We start from the raw sequence: 15,877 nt of genomic DNA, 5'->3' as shown, positions 1-15,877 counted from the left end.
ATTTCTATGGCCGGAAACATGTACGCATAACTTCCTATGAAGCATTTCTTTTAGATTCGATTTTAGCACTATTTAACGTAGGGAAATATGCATTTTTTTTTAACTTATCATTCAAACCTATTTGCAAGTAAGTTAGTCAATGTGTGGAACAATCAACTCCTCGTTTAGAAGAAGCTTTCGTCGCCTACAATGGGAGCGCAGACATCTTGTGACTGTTCGATGTCTGCCAGAAGCAGATCGGTTTGAAACCGTTGATTTCTCTATATTATAAAATCGTATCCGATTCGGCTAGAGCTGCGTATTCTGTGTTGAAGTGAACCAGAACTCATATGCTGTCTAGACATAAACGACGCTTGCACCTTGCCTTCTACAGTTATTTTCCACAGACTAGGTAAACCTAGTCACCTAACTCTCAGCCTGTGGCTCCATAAACCCGCGAAGCTGCAGCCATCAACTATCTGTCGCCTGTTGACAACCTAGAGAGAAGAGTCTCATCCATTTTCTTTTTGAACGCAAACCTGCACTTTCGATACGTTCAGATGTGACGGCGACGGCGGTGGCGGCAGCAGTGTCAAATCAAGCGCCGCTACATCTGTGAATAGATAGTTTAATAAATATCGACGAACTTGATGCGCTTACGCGACTCGAGCGGGTGGGCGAAATTTTTGACAGTTTTGGAATAATATTTTTTGAATAGTGTTTGTTCTGGCTGATTGCTCTAGTACCCACAGCTGGACTGAACCATTTGGCCTGCTTATGTGATGTAGTGGCTCTGCAGTGACGTTGTGGAATCGTAACGTGTGAGCATACGACCTATTATTGTAACGCTATTGTACAGAACGAAGCAGCGGAGCAGATAGAAAAAGAAAACGATTTGCAATTCAAGGTTTTGCTTAATGTTGTACCATATACTTTCAGGGATCCCCTACACTACGCAAGTGTGTATACATATATATATAGTAACTGAAGAATATCATATAGACGACCACTGGGAATCTGACCTTCTGGAACAATTTCAAACTGGATGCTCCTTTCCATTATCCATATCTCCTCTTCGATAGTCTATACTCAACCTCTGATAATGATGATACTTGTCCTGGGTTCCCATTTCAGGACTGTGTTGAGGATTCGAACAAAAAAGAATCTGCGACGAAGCGTTTTACCTACCATAGGTTACTAGGGGATGGAAATGAAGATACAAGCCTAAACAACTATGAAAGAATACTCAGATGAACCCGTTCTCCTACTATTTGAACTCGTATAGTTGGCTTAATCTAATCATCTTGTTATTTTGTACCTCCTGCTTTAAAATGAAAGAGTGTTAAAATACATAAAAATTAATTATTATTATCGCCATCATCACCTAGCGTTCTACGCTGTATTACGTTAATCTCTTATTGACCAGTGATTAAGGCGTCCATCATCACAATTGACGTGGGTAACCTTGACCAGTCATCACCGATCATTCTTAACATTGAATAGGTCGTCTGCTATTGCGTCGACGGTTCAATGGGACCCTGTGAAATATCAATACTGCCAGCGAACGAATTTTCTCCCGAGATGATACGGGCAACAGCTCCCAACGTCTATGACGGGACTGTGCCGGCCGGATAAGAACGTCAGCGATAGGTTAATAATGGCGTTGCTTCTTTTGCGTTAAAACGCGAAACAATCAGAGGCCATATATTAGAAGGACATTGTGCTTGAACGATCATAGCCCTTTGTCCGTCCGCCACCCCCAACACCTCATCTAACCAGTCGGACCGACGTGTGGTCACAGCCTCTGGGGCTAGACCGTCCGCTTAGATCGTGATTGAACAGCTCTTGGGAGCTGCGAAATGCACTAAGGGATTATTCTGCCACGATAACTGCAAACGTGAGCCATGTTACTGCAGTCACGCTCCGATTTTGTCTAGTTCGGTTTCATTCCTCATCGCACCTATCGCATCATGCTTAATATTGAACAAAGAAATATGTGTGGCTTCGAAGCTTTCATAAGTAAGCATTGCTTGTCATCATAATCATCCCTGAAACTTTCCATAGAAACTACGCAACTGCCTTCACTAGATCGAGAGAGATGTGCCCGGGAATATGCTAGTATACGAAAGTAAAAAAACATCATTATAGTAGTTTATTCCTAGAGTTACTTGTCTGATAAGATTTACGTAATTATCTGTAGGTAATTATAGATTTATAAGGAGCAGCTGCTGGATGTACGACGCACGCATTTTATCTAGCTGCTGATCCTCAGCGTAACATTCGCGTAGTCAATCGGCCACGTTAACGGACCCCATCATGCGCCTACACTTCTCACGTTAGCTAAGATATGAGTTGCAATTGAGAAAGCCAATAATCTCTTTAATTGGCCACATTTTTTCTAAAATTGTACAACATCATATCGACACGTGCAGATGTTATAGTATATGGCTTGCTGATGAGTACCATCGCCGTTATCTATCCTGCAGGTAACCTCAGCGATGGACCAGATCAGTAAGCGACAGAAAGAACGATGCCAATAGAAAACGTAACGCGCTGCGTGTGAACTTCATCCTTCATACCGTTCCCTATGGTCTTTTCGCTATTCCACATTGTTCAGTGGACGAGCTAAAATTCGATGACATAAAATGCCATTTACAGTAACTCAATTGTTTCAGTTTTCGGCGCTTTTTATGTTCGCACCGGCATGCGTTTCTGCGAAAAAAAAACATTTTCGTCCATACGCATCAAAAAAAGAATGCCGAAAACTATCCTCGCCACAGGAACAGTTTTAGCTGAGTCAATAGCAGCAAAAGTCGAATTAGAATTCAGGTGGCGCATTGGCCATTCCGCCGATAGATGGTATACCAATGATAATCAGCATGGCGTCGTCGTCATCGCCTGGGGCAAACCAAAGCAATCTTTAGAAGGGTGTATGATAATAGATTGTGTGCAAATTTAAGTATGTGCACCTAGCTAGAGCATCCGCGGAACGTCGCGAGAACTTGGGTAAGTTTGTGCTCTATGGTTTTAGTTAACTGTCTCTCTTTTCGCATTAGCAGATGAACGAAAATAACGAGAATGAACAGAACGAGCCGAGAATATTTATGTACTAGGATAAACAGCCTTGAAACAATGGTTTTTAGCTAACTGAATAATTATATCTGCTCTGATCGAAAACGAACTATTGAAATTAAATTGAAATAATATTATTAGTTAACTTGTCACTGAGGCATTACCGTAGATGTCTTATATTTGCAAGCCAACCTTTTCTCGACCAACCTTTCCCTAGGTGTATAGCTAGCACAATAGGTATATTTCAATTGGCACTCAATACTAAAATTTAAACCATTCTTCGCTTCAGAAGCTTATTTAGACATTAAATACCAGAAGACATGCACCCGAAACTAGCCAAATCAGTCGAAGAAATCAGATATCTGACTGGTAGCTGGTAACAGCCAGCTTATTGTGACCTACCATCGGCGTCCGTTCCCTATTGGGTACAGGTCGGGATCATCGGTTCGCCAGCCCTGTCTCATCCCGTTTTCCCAGTCTTTTTGGCTAGCAGTAGCAACCTTCATTGCCCGAATGCCCTCCTGCCTATTCTGTTTGGTCGGATTCCGCCGTCCTGCCGCTGTTCGACTCCACAGGCGGACCACTACATGAACTTTGCCAACAACCGAAATTTCGGCTATGCCATTCAGCTCAGCCAACACTGAAGTCGACTAAGCCCATTTGTGCGTACTGCTGAGACTTCTGTTAGCACTCGCCACTGCTGCTGCTACAGGTGTCGTCGTCATCGTCCCATATGCTACAGTAACAACGCTGATGGCCGAACCGCAAACGTTTTCGAGGCCCTGGTCCTCACGTTCCTGCAATAGGGGTATGGCTCATAGCACTAGTTATGGTTAGTTGTGGTGAGTGTGAATTTTCGAAGCGGTACAAAATGTCGTCATAATCGCTTGTTGTAGGAGCAATGGCGATTGTGGCTGCCCTTGCTACTAAATTTTAGCCCACTGTCTAGACGACACTCAACTATGCCCAACAGCGTTTACCATAATACCGGCACATACGGTAGCGAGAGCGGATGCTGCTGCTGTCGTCGGTCAACACAGATTCCTTTCGAATATAAGCTGCACCTCCTTAAAGAAAAGCGGAAAAAATCGACTGTCTTTTAGTTATCCTAGTTGGTCCGTACTCTTACTGCATGCTATGGTGGGGATCCTCCATAGCATGCAGTAAGAGCCTAGCGACGATCACGATTTGCGTGGGGATCCCACGTTTGACGGAAATGAAGAACTCGACGATTCGATGACGACTTAACATGAATCAGGGAAGGGTTATTACTTTGTAGACCAGTCAACTTCTAACCGCGCCTTTTCCAGAACATCAATTTCTTTTGATCCGGCTGTTCACATGTGTTTCATATGTGTCATGTGTGTTGTAAATAGAAAAAAAGTATGTTTCTTCTTGATGGTCACATTACATTATCGCTGATAGCGAATATATTGTCTGTTATAACAACTGCCACAGCTAAAATTAATTAAAGAGAGCAGATCATTTTCTACGGTACGCTGTATCTTTACGTAATGACGCCTATTACCTAGTGAGCTTCATCATATTGACCCGATGCATTTTCTAAACAGCGACAGATCTTTTGTCTGAACTCGTCACGTAGCGTTCACGGAACAAATCGTTCATTACCAAAAAGTTATAAAGTCCAAGATGTGGAAAAATATGGATTTGTGGTTTACTCCCGTGCGCGCTAACCTTATCATTACTATCGCTAGAGCAATTGATTGATCTCGGTTGGCGTTTCATGCTTTGGCTGTATTCATTCTTCATTAGAGACAGGAAATGACTGGATCACCTTTTCATTCTTGCTCCCCTCCCTTCCCCGCCAACTTTTTCTTGCCTTACTTACCTATCCTGTATGAGCTGATCTGTTCAATTGCGACCATTATGCACTGCATAATACTCCATTTAATAACCATTCTTCCGGTAACCGTACGCTGCTTTTTTGCTAAACTAAATAGTAATGATCTAGTAATAACTACTACAGCCAGCAATGGCAATAATGATCCTTGCGTCGAGCGATCCAGGAGGCCGTTGCTGATGGGCTTGTGGCCTCCTCCCATCCTTTTCATCTTCATCGAGGTGTAGTCTAGTTCAGATCTCAACAACAGACGAGTGATCACTTTATTAACCCCTCGATAAACGATTTTTTCCGCTTACGCCTGCTGATAATACGAGCGGCAGACGTCAGAGAAGATAAGCGGCAGCACTCGTTTGACAGTGGCAAATGACGTCGCTGATAGCAGTTCAGACGACCGTGTGTAGCTGACTGGCCAGCTGTTCAGTTCACGCCACTAAAAGGATAACCATTCAAATAGTGCCAATTTAGACTTCGAGGGGCTTGTTTGATTAGACACCAGACAACTGCAACGTTAAGCCTTGTAAAGATGGGCACTACGGCGATGATTCTGGCGTCGGCAATGATGACGATGGCAGAAGTACTGTTCATATATTTGCCTCATATTTCCCCCGTCATTCTGCTGCGCCGACAGCAGACAAGCAAGCCATTTGACAGCCGTACTATTACTCTATTCGTGATAATTAACTTGCTAATGGTCCCGTCTCTCATCATATGCAACGCATCTGCTGTGGCTGGTTCAGCACCTATAAACAGTTCGCTGCTGAAGACATGGTCGGTCTACCTAACACTGGGTACCTCTCAGTGCCCTGACTCAGAAGGCGGACGCTACGCGGGCCCAGAAAGATGAGCTCATTTGCAGATCTAGCTAATCGAAAATCACTGCTTGAAGCTATTAATACCGTGCAGCAGACTTCGTGTGTACGGCCGGTTGCGGCTATTCTCCTTGCACTTTGTTTATAAATATTACTATATTAGAGTAAAAAAAGAAATGATACAGTGTGCATGTTTGTTAACAATCACAGAACATAACAGGCAATGTACCTTTTTTTTTAAATGGGAGCTCAAAATACTTGTTCAGCAAAAATAATCGCGGACATAGAAAAATTGGGTCGACACTTCGATCGCTCTAACCCAGTGAAGATACTTTATCGTGACAGAACGTAATATGTGTAGTATGAATTGAAATGGCTTTTCGTATTGATGGCTCGCTTATAAAATTTATTCTACACATCTAATTTCGTTTAACCTAGCTTAATACTGCTCTGAGACCACTAGCAAGGGACCTTTCATACACAGACAATCTTTTCCTGCTATTTATGGGAGCATATACCGACGTTTACAGAATGGGTCCTACCCACTTAAGTTAAGAATAATTAGGGTACACAACCAGCTGCTCAAATCAGTGTGTTACTGAAGACTGACGCTCGATACGGCACCCTTCAATGCACTCCCGAACTTTCTCAAAATATCGACTGTTCATCTCTCTACCTCTGCCACTTCACTTAAATGTCCAGACGTATTTGCGCTGTATTGAAGTACAATCGACCAATCCGACCTGCGGTTCTGATGTTGCTAGTGTCGATGGTGATGATAGTGCTATGGGGTAATCGTAGCGGTCAGGCGGGCGACGAGTAGAAGGATGGAAGGTGATTGCAGAACGACGGGGTAAAAGACTCTGGAGACAGCTACAGAAGAAGATAACGTAACGAGATAGAAGGGTGATGAGGAGAAAAAAAACAGAGGGAGAAAAGGCACGACAACAAATGACGACACCGAATGAACGGCCGTGAGCGAGCAGTTGACTGAATGCAACACATAGGAGTGCGGAGTCTTCGATGAAGCAGCTGATGAAGTGCCGCCGATGATCTTGTTGATGACTATGCCGACGACGACTATGAGGATGGGACGAGGATACCGTGGATTGGACGGCGCGGCCACCACCGTCACCGTCAACAACGCCGTTTAACGTAATGATGCGCTTGTGATCATTACAATTCCTATTGCCTGTATGAGTCATATGACCACCCTGTTGCTACTACGGCCATCCTATACTATTAATGATCCTTCAATGATGCCGACTATGACGAAGATGATTGTGTTGCTGATAATGATAATGCTGCTTTTGCTCCTGTCATTGATGCTGCTAACGGCGTCTCGTTCGGCTACCACTACCACTACGACTACCAATAGGAGTGTTACTTCTTCGGGTGGCGATCGTCCCCGAATAAGACGAGCGAGGAGGGCCTGAAGGGAGAAAGCAGAGCATCCTTTCGGTATCTACCTTTACCTTCTCGCCTTAGCCATGAACAGGATTCAGGCAACAAGAGCCCGCGTTGGCGGCAGTTGCTGCTGTTGCCTCAGCACCTTCCGCCGCACTGGCACCTACACATATAGAGATAGATAGATAGACAAGCCTTTCATCGCGTATCTCACACGGAGATAGTGCCTCGCATCATAACGCGTTTCGCATACATCACGCGGGCGCATACAGACACACGACGGATGCGTTAAGGTGGCGACAGCAACAGCAATAGCCGATGACTTCCTCGGGCGCCATTCACCACCTTCATGGGCGGCCAACGACTGGCTGTCGATTCATCTGTTTCAGTCCAAGAATGGAACGACGACGAGCCTTCGAGAGGGAGACATGTTGTTGGAATGGGCACAGGACCCACTATTATAACTGGTATCATATCGTGCTAAACTGAACCATTTGCCAGGCGTATACATATCATTCTGCATGAAAAGAAGGGACCGGCAATGGTAACAGCAGCAGCAGCAGCAGCAGCAGCATCAGCAGCGTATCACATACCTAGAACTGGCCGAAGATCCATCGTGGCCCAAAAAGCGACGACGTCCGTGGCACCGACGTGAGTAGTGATGTGATGGGGCTTAACAGGAATGGGGATCATGATGATGACGCGCGTTCATGCCGTGTGCGCGATGCGGCGCACAACAATGTTTTTAGGGGGTAGATTTACCGTCAAACTGAAAAGGGCAGAGACGGAATCTAACGTTGTTGCTGCTGTTCTCGTTGTCGTTGTCGCCACCTTCGTCGTCGTTTGTCGCCTGGGTCCCGTACGCGGCATTTGTTTGCGAGGGAGGAGAGAAACGCTCGGTAAGTAGTTATCGAACTTGGTCGGTCGAACGGTTAAACGCAGCAGCAGCAGCAGCGCGTAAATAGTTGTTAAACGGTTAAGAGCCTTTTCGTTTATCGTTTCTGGGTAAATTGCCTCAACAGCGACGAATTACTCTCGCCTTCGCCGCGGGTCGTGGGGCTGTAGACCCGATTGGCTGGCCGACAGCCCGTAGCATTGTGCTGTTGCTGATTTACATTGCTGCATGGGAAAAGGAGTCTGTTTGTCTGGGGTTCTATTGAACGATGAACTTACGATTCCTATGCATAGTGTACGTACAAGTATACGTACATATATAATGCACGTAGTGAGATGACAAAATGAGGACAGCCGATAGCGATCAACGATCCGAATTACCTCCTGCAGTTATTATTGACAACAAGTAATTAAACGGTATTTCTATAAAAATCAGTACTTTTAGCTGCCAGCAACCGGTGTGCACGTGCACCCTCGATAAAATAAAAATTCGATTTGTGTTGATTTCGTTTTTTTTTTATAGCTATTGCGTAATAATCGTACCTCTATAACGCTACTTGTAACTAGATCGTGTAACGTAAATAGCATAGACCAAACTTCTTATCCTGTCTGCTGAACAAAAAACTGATAAAAACAGATCATGTACATACGTATCTATACAATAAACTTAATGCTGTTACTCGTTGTCCTTGGCGCCAGTGTATGTAATTATGCAATTTTGAGCCATTGTTGTTGTTATTATTATTATCACTAATGTCATCGTTCGGATGGAATTAAATCGACAGCATCACTCAATTGCTATAAATTGTGTTTTTATTATCGACGCTTCAGTAGTGCCCTATCGCCCACTTACTCATTATCGTTCCTCGCCGTTCCGCCCAGCTTGACTCATTCAGATTATTATCATCACGATAGCGTGTATAACAGCAGTACGTTTTGCATTGAGATGGCCTTTGGCCGTACGCTGTTGAGTCGTGAAGCATATTACACGTTCGTGTGCGTTACCCTTAGCTGTTGTTGTTACTGCCGCTGTCCTACAGACTGATCACTCGTCGTTTCTTGAATTTGTTGTACAAACGTTGTTGTTGTTGCCGTCGCCTCTCCTTTGGTGAGCATTGTTGTCGTCTTTACTGGCACGATTTCTCGACCAGCGCAACAACAATATTTATAACGGTGTCGCCGGCTTCACGCCGGGTAACTCCTACGGTTCCGCTGCTGATGCAGCTGCAGCTGCAGCTTCGTACCTACACAACTACTAAAACGGCATTGTTTTTGGGGTTGGTGCGTGCTGCCATGCCACGATGTCATGCTTATTGCTATCGAGCTGTCCGCTGTCGCGTGGTCTATTATTGCCTGCTGCTGCTGCTGCTGCTGCTGCTGCTGCTGCTGCTGCTGCTGCTGCTGCTGTTGCTGTTGCTGCTGCTGCTGCTGCTGCTGCTGTTGCTGTTGCTGTTGCTGTTGCTGCTGTTGTTGTTGTAACGGTTGTCGTAGTCGCTGATGCTGCTGTACAACTGGTCCGTGAGCACCCCCGCCTCCGTGTTCGTGGGCAGAATCTGACCAGCATCATTCCGATCAAATCAGCTGGCATTGCTGCCGGTTTAAGTACCTCAATTTATCTTACCTCTTGATATCGGCATTCTCGTTTCGATAAAGCTCAGCGGTGACGAGCCAGCGTCGCCACAGACCTCACGACTACCTTTTTGTTCGTTCCCCTAACCCTGTGTAACGTACATATCAAGATATACACAGCGGGCACATGTATGCGTCAGATTATATATGTAACCTTATTATATCCGTACTAACAATAAAGGGTTAAGGTGTTAGGCTTCCTAAATATTGTAGCAATGTCAATGTCTTTTATAGTATATATTTAACTAAAGTTATCAATTGAACACATGCTTGCTAAGCAACCCAGACTATGACATTACATTTCGTAGCTGACTTCATCGGTAACATTGTTTGCCCTGAAAAAGGAATATGGCGGTTGAAATTAAAATCGGGCAAATCGTTTGCGTCGTTTTCGATATTAACGATATGAAACAAAGATGATGTAACTGACCGCAACGGTGGACACCGCGGCGATGGCGACTGTTCCGCTAACGCAATAGTTATTTACGTTGTGTGAACGTCTATTACTATTGCCTCTATGAGACTGTAGCTGTTTGTCGCTAAAACATTCTACTCTTGTAGGCGGACGGTAGTGACCTACTCAGCGTGAAGTGGCGCCATTTTATTATTGAAAGTTTCGTTTGTATGCCAAGAGGATCATCGATCGAACAAACCAGTAAAACTTGAGCCTTTTCTAGTCACTGTTGTTGTTGTTGTTGTTATTGCGCTATTTAGTGGTGTCCTCGCTGATTCGGTTGAATATGTTAACACTGGCTATATTTGTTTCCTTGCTGCGCTACGGGGGCACGGCAAAGTAAAAGCTGTCTGCAACGGGAAAAGCGGCAACAACGATGATTAGAGCAAAAGTAACTTTGTCAGTTCAGTGGCCTTCGCAGAGTATTTTAGGTCTATCGGACTCGCCTTCGGCTAGGGTGCCGCTCTATGAGTCGGCTGCAAGCACCGCCCAAAATCACACCCATAGACTGTACCAATATCTCGTCTCTTCTGTTCAAACGGATCCTCCGGTGGTATCTTAGTCGACAGAAACCCATCTTCGGTGGACAGTCCAAACGCACAAAGGACACGGACGCACCAAGGGATCGCGGTAACAGTAACGGAAACGAGTGGTCGTGAAGAAGAATGTTTTTTTTTCTCATTCTGTCCTTCCTCTTGCGATGGCTTTTTTGTAACGTAGCCGCGTCGATTAGGCCAAGGGTGGACCCGGAACGACGGGCGATCTTCGCTCGCAGAACAAATCCAGTTGCTTGCTTGACGTAGACGAAAGAAGAGCGCTTCTGCATAACACACACACACGCTCATACATAGGTATATATGTGTGTATAAGGATAGAAAGTCCGAAAATGGGGGGAAATATGAACAAGAGAAATGAGCGCACTCGGGTCCCCTTTTAACGGCCCGTTTATCAGCAACAGCGGCGGCGGCGGCCCTGGCGGCAACGCAAGCGAACGTCTCTTCGTCCATATATATATATGAATGCTCTCGAACGTCGTATAGAAGTGGACACGAAAAGGTAGATTTGCTGAAAGACAATTTTCCAAAATCGACATTTTTGTGTTAAAAACTAATGAAAGCGCCGAAAAAGACATATCCTTACATAGTGTTCCAGTAAGCTGCATTTACAAATTCTGAGTATAGTATTGGCAGAAATATGTCAATGAACCTCTGCCTGCTATTGATTCCGTAGGACAGATGCAAATGGTGAAAACAGACGGTAAAAACAAAACCAAGGAAATCTTTTAATCATTGACCATTGATACCACTAGCATATATCTGTTTCTCCTGTTTGAACGATAATCTATAATTTAATGAACGTGCTTCTTCATTAATCTTCATTGTACTAATCTAACCGGCTAATAATGAAATGCGTACCCCGCCGCACGAAATGTTCTGGAAAAGAAAAAGGGAAAATATAATCACAGCCGACCCTTCGCTTTTCTCCAAATGGCCGAATCGCGCCAACTAAGGCCCGAAACTAAGTGTTCTTTAGTTCTGTCGGCTACCGTCCTGTCGTATCGCTGTAGAACCTTCTCCCTGATACTGTTATCCCCACGCTGCTGCTGCTGCTGTTACTGCCACAGCAGCTGCCTCCCTTCTTATGAGAAGGCTAAATCAGTCTAGAACGACAAGAAGAAGCTTTTCTCTCCGCGTCAGCCGCGACTGGCCTCAGACGTCGAGAGCAGCAGAAGCGGCCGCCTTGTTTTTCTATCGCGTTCCGAACGCCGCGAACTACCTGGCCGCGTCGTGTTGCGTCGCTCAGCTTTGGCTCTGTCAAGAGAGCCTTTCCCTTTTTTGATAGCTTGCTTTTCTTATATCAACATCTAAAGAATTAATTATTTGTTGAGAAAAACCATCACTTGTAAAATTCATCAACGAATATTTAATAATATCTTTTTCTGACAAGTGCTTCTTACTAATGAGTGTTGTCCTCTTCCGATTTGTTTCAAGCTTAACCGCGAGACAACATATAGCGTAAGTCACGGTCTGTCTATTTGGAACAATTTCGATTACTAAAGGTAACTTCTTTCTGCGATCTCCCCCTCAGTTGGCTAGCATAATGGTAGCAGTAGAAGTAATAAAATAAATAATAAAAGAGTTATATATATATATATATATATATATATATACTCACACAGGACGTTTACTGCGGCAGCGACTCTTGCTGCTACTTGTTCCGGCTCATCGGAGAACAAAGCCTATATCTTAGTACTACGGCTGCAGCTGTGTCAACCAGAGTGACGCTATAGTTCGTACTGACCTCTGACTGTGTGTGAGCCGCGGACCCACAGCAAAAGCAGCAGGGCTTGCCTTGTTTTTCTATCTACCTTCTTGTCGCCAGTTTGCCTGTTCGTGCAGGTATCGCCTGAAATTAAGCAATCAGCCAGCAAGTTGTGGTCCGTAGCAGCAGTACATACAACCATCTCTATGGCCAGACTATACAGCGGCTTCTACCCTAGGACATGCGCAAAATTGGACTCCTACTCGTAGTGCCACTTTACTTTTTGTTATCTTCCGTTCCTGTTGCTGAGACTTTTCTACCCGATTCCTATTAAGGAGTCTAAACAAGGTTTTTCAACGAATAAAAATATGATTTCACTAACAGGACCTACGGTAAGAGCTGCGACACCAGCAGCGGCCGCAAGAAAAGAACAAATCAAACAAACGCGACTAGACAGCCTGCAGCACTGGCCTTACAGCAGGTAGGCTTGGAAGAGTGTGCGCATTTCGAAGATAATGCTACCTTTTCATTGCAGAATCAAGTCTACTCGAGATGAAACTTCGTATTCGCACATCAAAAACAGTGTGTTCTATCCTTCAGGTTCCACCCTGCTTATTGCAATGTTAACTTTGGCATCGATGAGTCTACCATATGGAGTTACGCTAGCCAGGCCAGCTAAACGTTGGTTAGGTTACACTGAAGGCTGTCTGAATACATGCACTCATTCAACATTTCATGGCCAATCGTTACCTAAATATTTCCGGAAATATTCCGGAGATTCAAGCTCTCTCGCTGTCTCCTGTCCGGCTTTCTTATCGAGCCTGTCTCTTTATGGGAATAGCGATTGATTGAGGCCTTATACGGTTTGAATGGATACCGGTATTGTTTGGACGTCGAGCTCAAGTAGATTTAAATTATACCTGTAATGAATATCATTTAGTAATCTATCTGTTACTGGCAGTGAAGTATCTTTGTCCAGCAATATTTATCTTTGGTAGACATTCTTCAGTAGTGTATATTTATGACGACATTCACTCTAACGACAGCACCTCCTTCAATTGTACAACAAGATAAGGCGTTACGGTCGCTTTTTGCCCCTGTTCATAGTCGGACGGGTCATGGGTGGTATACCGTCGAACCGTACGCTGTGAAGTCACTAGCGAACAATGATCACAATCATTATCATCGTTTTTGTTGTCGTTGTCGTAAACAACCAACATGATCGATATATCGGAATTGCGGTCAGAAAAGCTATATGGTCTTTTTCTTGATAGAGAAATATTAAGCTATGCTCACAAGAACGCGCGTAGATTTTATGCCCGTTTATCGAATCGCCGACATCAAATCTCCCCTGTGGCAGCCACAGATGCTCGTAATCGTCTAACAACTTTTGATGCTACAGTTATTATCGGCCGCTGCTGCCGTTACGAGACAAGGGGGCCATTATCGACCACCGATTTGCGCGATTTGTGGTGGATAAGCTTTAGACGGTTGAGATGAGATGTCTTACCGGTCTCTTCGTTCGTATCCCATTGGCGTATCGCGTGATGGCCGGCCAGGCCTACGATTGGCGAATCTGCCCGTAAACATACGCTGTTCAAATACACGAACGCAATCCACGTTTGGATCAATTGGTTAACCAATTAAGCGTTAATATTGTATAATCTCTATTTCCTTACAAACGAATTCAGCCCTATAAACGTTCGAGCACTTGCCGTCTCGACAAGAAGATCAGAAGAAAGTAACTATGGTCCTTAATGGTTTTTATCGATCGATCCATCGGAAAGCAAATCAATTTCAAGGGAGGGAAGCACCTATGGCTGACGGCGGATTCCGACCTCAGGTCCATCCATGTAGGTGTTCGTAACCAACGTGGCACAGGAAGACGATATTGTCAATTGGCATATACTTACCACTAGAGAATGAGTCTGGCGGAACTGCCGTTGTCTCTCTTAGCTTTAAAACGTAAAAAAAAAGCCAGCCACTAGATTACTTCGTCAATTGACCTGCTTGGCTAGGTACGGGTTCATTGCGCGGGCGAAAAAGTATTGCTAGCACGTAATGAAGTTCGTGCATAGCCTAAGTTCCATGTGTCCTTTTTTTTTTTTTTGAAAGACCTACGCCGAAATGCACCAACGTAAAGCCTGGAACTGGCACGCAATGTAAGGAGCCAGATAACTGCTGCATAACAAGGTCTCGTAACGCGCGGCGAATACGAAGATGGTTTACGTGGACGTGAAATATACATATTTTTAGCTAATCCGTTCGCGTGTCTGTAGATCGCTAAACCGTGTCATCATATAAGGATATTAGTTAGAAAAGGGTTGACTAATATAGACCCAGCTCGGTCAGTATGGTTGGCTTGACGTAGGGCAATCTGTGATAGAACGAAGATTACCTGTCGTGGGTGTTTGTGAATCTTCGCTCATTTATAATGAACTGACAAATATTAGTTAGAAGATGTCAGCTTACTTGTGGCAGAATTGCTATCTTAGTTTGCTCTTTGCTATTCACCCTTACACACTTTAAGTATGAATCAATTGTAGACCGCTATTAGAGCTAATTAGACCTTGGGACTCCGTACGTTTTTCAGCATTTCACCAAAATGCCTGCCAATCCTACAAATTTAATAAAAAATACGCGTGCAATCTCTCTCCAACTCCCCCACCTGCACCATATTGCGTAGTGGTGCTGAATTCTATGACCGAAAAAAAAAAATCTTACTGTTTAATGAAAACATTTTTATGTTATTGTCGTATGCCTATTGAAGCTAAACACAATGTGGAACAAAACGAACTACTTTCACATCTAAAAGGCTTACTTCCATTTGCAGTAAGTGCATTCAATACGTCAACGGCTTCTATCTAGCGGATAGCAACGAGTAAAAGTTCCCCTTTATCCGCTCTTTATAGCTTTATTTAAGCTATCCGGTTAGTTTAGGCGTCTTTGAAAGACATCTTAGAAAAACTTCGTGTGTATTTTATCTGTTACTATCAGTCCTTAGTGAACAAAAACCTTGCATTAGATTCATGGGCTACCTTGAGAGTTAAGGGAACCGGATTCGACCAAATACACCACAGTAACAATACTACAATGTTAGAATATCTCTAGTAGGTGTTTAGCTAACTGATCGATGCGTGATTTCACTTACATTCAAACAATGATGATGTACCGGTAAAGACGACGGCGGTTGGGAGGCGTAGTTGCCTAAGCAGTTAAACAGCAGCGGGGTCGTAAGTTGCTCCCACACTAAACATCCTTGACAACGATTTTTGCGCGTTAGCTTTGGTGACATTTATCTGTAGGTTAGGAAATTGTAGTAATCGAACTGCAAGTCTCACCCGTAAGTTATTATTCCTAAACGTAACGGCGTTTGAGGAGAAACGCCAGCTTGACGCGACGTACGCAGTAGTCCCATGCTTCAATGGTCCTGCCCTTCCATTATAGAGAGATATTAAAGAGATCTCAGAAATAGATAAAAAAATCCGCCAAAAATGAGAAGCATTA

The 15,877-nt window shown here is 44.2% G+C and overlaps 1 protein-coding gene and 1 long non-coding RNA gene across 3 annotated transcripts in view; one reads left to right on the top strand and one right to left on the bottom strand.

The window, feature by feature from the left end:
- The window catches only part of LOC111258712 (uncharacterized), a 158,799-nt gene that overhangs the window by 4,144 nt on the left and 138,778 nt on the right, over positions 1 to 15,877 (top strand). The gene's annotated exons all lie outside the window — the stretch shown is intronic.
- Positions 8,390 to 15,803, bottom strand: LOC111258713 (uncharacterized). 2 transcript variants are annotated; one of them, XR_015310264.1, is made up of 4 exons: positions 15,522 to 15,803; positions 13,121 to 13,290; positions 12,284 to 12,514; positions 8,390 to 11,173 (listed from the first exon to the last, which is right to left on the bottom strand). It is a non-coding gene; the product is annotated as an uncharacterized LOC111258713 (long non-coding RNA). The 2 variants fall into 2 exon arrangements; XR_015310265.1 differs by lacking the exon at positions 13,121 to 13,290.

The sequence above is a fragment of the Varroa jacobsoni genome, unplaced genomic scaffold (genome assembly GCF_002532875.2).
Source record: "Varroa jacobsoni isolate VJ856 unplaced genomic scaffold, vjacob_1.0 scaffold_256, whole genome shotgun sequence".
NCBI classification, from domain to species: Eukaryota; Metazoa; Arthropoda; class Arachnida; order Mesostigmata; family Varroidae; genus Varroa; species Varroa jacobsoni.
The sequence above is the reverse complement of the archived record's forward strand: the minus strand, read 5'-3'. Positions and strand labels throughout refer to the sequence as shown.